Consider the following 5,069-nt stretch of genomic DNA (forward strand, 5'->3'; position numbering starts at 1 on the left):
TTATATAATCATGTCCTGTTAATATGATTAGCAAAGGAGTATGGTAATATTTCACATTGATGATGAATTTGGGTAACTGTACACAATTTTATAGATAAATAATCCACAGCAGTGGCCAGATGTTCAGAACAACCACTAAGTGCCCGAATGGTATAGCTAATAACCAGATTCATCTGGAAATGTGGAGCCTGACTCTGTCCACCTATCTATGTATATAGAAGAACTCATACCAGTAACAGTAGCAAATTATTGTTATTTAAAAACCTTAGTTGAATCAAGGAAAGAAAGGTAGTCAGACAGCCCATTTTTCCCAACTAGAATATGTATTTGACTATAAAAACAAAGATTAACATTTATGCATGGAAGTGGTTTTATAAAAATGAACTTTGGGGGCCAGTAGGTTGTGTGGTGGTTAAGGAACTAGACTCTCACATGGCTCACCACAATCTAGTCCCAGTCACGGTGGCTTGAAAATTGAATAATTTAGACAGGAAGATAAGAAGAACTTTGGTCAAATATATAGATAACAAGCATCTTTTAACGTCTGTAATTAAAAGTTTAAAAGAATAAAGGTGTTTGCTCTTCTCTTACTTCAATATGTTTCACACCCTTTCAAATACCTTGACATGATTCATGATATTTATCATTGACAGAAATATATTTCTTTCTGAATGTAGAAGTGTGTTATATCAGTAATCCTTCTAAAATTATTTCCCCAGTTATCTGTAGATGTAATGCGTTCACATTAAAGGGAATGATCAGGAAGATAACATTAATTAAAAAAATATGTAAATGGTATAAAACTTAAATACTCTTTTAGTAACAGAACTTCAGTGATATATGCAATCCACACACAATGTAATTGAACTAAAATCAACTACATTATGTATAGGTTGCATATCTCACTGAGGTACTATTACTAAAAGAAACATTGTAATTGTTATCACACTGCAAAGGCTGAAATACCCAGCTTTCTATTTAATTATTCTATTTAACTCATTGTAATCAACGACAAAATTTTCATCTAAGTGTATATTTGCTCAAGAGAAAGAAATGACAAACCATAGGCAGAGAATTCATAACTGATTTTTAAAGAGTGTGTGCTTGCTGGAGAGAGACAGAGAAAGGGAAAGTGAGAAATCACCCCACAGGGGAGATAGCCAAGCTGCAATCTCTTCTCCAATCTTCTCCTGGGATTGGAGGTACATACCCAGTATGATTTTTCAAGCCACCAGGACTAGGACTAGAATTGGGGTGAGGAATGTGAGAATCTAGTGCCTTAAGCAACCTGCTGGCATCTGAAGTTAATTTTTATAAGACTGTTTCCATGTACAAAGGGCAACCTTTGCTTTTATATTCAAATTCATGTTCTATTTGGGGGGAAAATTAGAGTTGTTTGTCTACTTTTCTTTCCTTGATTCAGCTAATATTTTAAATAACAATATATATTTTTTTACTATTACTCTTATTTTATCTCTTTATTCAACTTTGTTTGCATAGCCTAGGTTGAGTTTCTGACACACACAAAAACATACATACATGCCCACACATGGATGTACATTCCATAGAAAGCACTCAACAGAGGTCTAATTAGCCTATTTTCCAAAATATATTGTATCTAAAATATGTATATACATTTAGGTTTGCATAAAATATATATCAGTTTATGCACACTCTTTGATTTTTATTATTTAGGTAAAAGTTATAGCTTTGAAAAATGGAGGATTGTTACATAAACTTGGGAACAATTAGAATTTCTTACTAAATGTCTAACAGATGAAGGAGTAGGTTTGAAAGATTGTTTCTATAATTTGAGCCTATGAAGATATTTGAAATCAATATCCATATCTACTTTGATTTACTTACCCTATGTAACTTTGCATTATGCTCTGCTATGTATTCATTCACACGGAAAGTGAGTATAGAATCATAAATAGGAAACTTACCTACCCCAGCAACTTTTCCTTGTTATCTTCTTTCAATTCTATAAATACATATTTTGTTCCTTATAGTAATGGCATGACTTATGTATCAAGGGAGGACATAAATTTCCTAAGTGTAATTTAGCATTTTTAATTACCATGCATTTCTGCCTTCTTACTGATGGGACGCTGAGACAAGAGGATTGTGATGTGATAAGACACTGTCGAAAATAATTCTCTCTCAGGGCCGGCAGTTAAAGACACTGAACTCCCACCTGGCTAGCCATGGTTTGAGTCCCGGACCTGGCAGCTTACTTTCTCACTTCCTCCCTCCCTCCCTCCCTGCCTCCCTCTCTCTCTCTCTCTTTCTCTCTATCCCTCTATCTTACTCTGTCTCTCTCTCTCACTCTGTCTCTGGTCAAATTTAAATAAATAAATAAATAAATAAATAAACAAATAAATAAATAAAGTAAAAAAAAATTCCCCCCCTCATTTCTCTCTTCTTTCTGCTTTCTCATATGTATGTGTGTGTGTGTGTGTGTGTGTGTGTGTGTGTGTGTGTGTGGGTGTATAGGTATATAGGTGTTGTATATATATATATGTATATATGAAGCATAATAAGAAAAAATGACAAATAGGAACATCATACCAAGACAAATTACAAAGGAAATGAGGAAAATGAGAAAATACGCTATTCTTGGAAATAGGGCCTATTATAAATGTAGTGATTATGATAAAGGACAGAGCAGTGACAAATTATCCCAGAAAACATATCACCCATATTGACATCTCTCCATGTCTCAGAACCACATTTAGTGTCAGGTCCTTAAGAAGAACTTGAAATGCAGACCTTCCAGTAGGCAAAAGTGAGCAGAGGAGGGTTGTGAAGCTTAACCGTGAACCTCGAGTCTGTAGACAGGGGACTACTATTTAAATAAATGGTGTGATAGATGTTGGAATAGCCTGAGATGGAAACAAATAGCCGATTACTCCCCTCCAGGGATATACAATTTTACCTTGTAATTAAGAGAAAATAAATGACAGGGGTATGTGCATTTGCTAGGGAGAGATGGAGACAGAGAGAGAGAGAGAGGGAAAACAAGAAAGCAACCTTCTGGGAGGAAGGTCATATCACAATCTCTTATCTTCCATCTCATCCTCCTTTCAGGAGTCTGACCATGCACATACACATGCTCGGCCTGTTTTTAAAGTTGCCACACGCGGGACTCGAACTGTGGAATCAGCCATATGGGTTCTAGTCAAGTTAACTACCAGGCCACAGGCTGATTCCCAACTTGTAATTTTCATAACATAGGTCTCTTATTATTGTACTTAACTTATAGTAATCTACAGTTTAAGAAAAATAAACATATTTAAATCCACATTAATGAAGTTTAGGGAAATCCCTAAATGTTAAAATGTTGTGCTAAACATAGTTACTTTTTCATAGGTACTATTACTTTCACAGTGTTTCTCGTAACTATACAAGTACATTAAGTATATTCCAAATAGCTACATTCAAAGTTTATAACACATTAAGTAGACAAAATACGGAAAGTAGATTAGTCAATGTATTCAAGGTAATGTATCTTTAATCTCTTTAAATTTCTCTTTGATAATATTCTTCATTACTGAGTGTGTCATGTAGGTTTTTGCTTAAAAAGACTTTCTGGCAATGAACTTTTTGCTTTTGATTTTTTAGTAAGACATTTGAAACTCCCATGGATTCCGGAAAACTCTTCACTCTGAAGGATTTTCCTGAGTATTGTATGTTATTTAGCCCTTACCTACAAATTTTCTAGCAGCACTCTCCATTCATCATGACAACAAAAATACCATCCACAAAGTTCTACTTTGGCCCCTAGTGAGCATTTATATCTTAGTTCCAAGGTACTGTTCTCAACTGTGAATTTATGTATACCCAACCCAGTTAAAGATTCTTGCCCAGCATTTATTCATATTGTCAATATTTAGTCAAGTGCTTTCTATTCAGTGTCTGTAAACTCTTTAGCCTTATATTCCAGGTCACTGGTAATAATTTAATAAAAGTCCTTATATGTTGATATTATTTGATTCACTATTTGATTACATCTCATTAATTTGAAGGACAAATGCTCTGTGAAATACAGTAACAAAGAGAAAGGATTTAGAAATATTTTTAAAAGAAAACCTATACGTAGTATGGAAATACTTAAATTTTGTTAAAGTTCTTGGAGAGAATCATTGTTATTTTAAAATATAATGGTAGCTAATCATTGCAGAAGGCAGAAAATTAAGCCAACAAGAACTTCCTACAGAGGTACCCTTCCTAATTATCATGAACATATTAGGTTTTAGATTAAAGTGAACAAATGGTTGGAGAATTAAGTTTGCTAGTTAGTCCCTGTTCCTAAAGTAATCCCAGGAGTTTGTAAGGATGAAAGGCACAAGAGCATGCCAGAGTGATACAGTGAAAGAACTCGTCCCACCCTTGCTGGCTTTAAAGAAGAGAGAGAGTAGGGAGTCAAGAAGTGGGGGTGGTCTATAGATTCCCCTCCAGCTTACAGAAGGTTTACTTCCCTATCGACGCATTGAATTAGACCCAGTAACACACCACAGACTGCTGACATACAGAACTATAAGGTAATACATATGTGTTGTTTTAAAACACTATACTTGTGGTCATTTGTTACCAAAGGAAACAAAATAGAAAACACATATGATCATGCCCTAGTATTTTTATTTAAAAAAATGAGAAAACAAGTGGCACCCTGGCCTGGTGGTTAAGGGAATCAGATCACACACGGCCAAACACATGGTTCAAATCCCCACCCTAATGGTTTGTAAAATGTTCCATGCATGTGAGCATGAGTGTCCCATATCACAATAGGATGGAAGAGAGGAGAAAAGAGGATTGCAGTGTGACCATGCCCCATGGGGGTTTCTCCCTTTCTCCTTTTTCTCTATCTATCTCTGGAAAGCATATGTACCCTATGACAAATTAAGAGTAATCAAATAAAATTTACAATGAAGCAAATAATTCTCCCATGACATTATATCTTACTCTCACTTCTGCTTTGTGTGTTATTCTTTACACTTACACAGTATTTTTTTTGAGAGTTTTTTCTATAATTGTAAGCTTGTCAACAGAGAGACAGAGAGAGACAG

The sequence above is a fragment of the Tupaia chinensis genome, unplaced genomic scaffold (assembly GCF_000334495.1).
Source record: "Tupaia chinensis unplaced genomic scaffold, TupChi_1.0 Scaffold000162_1, whole genome shotgun sequence".
Taxonomy (NCBI): domain Eukaryota; kingdom Metazoa; phylum Chordata; class Mammalia; order Scandentia; family Tupaiidae; genus Tupaia; species Tupaia belangeri.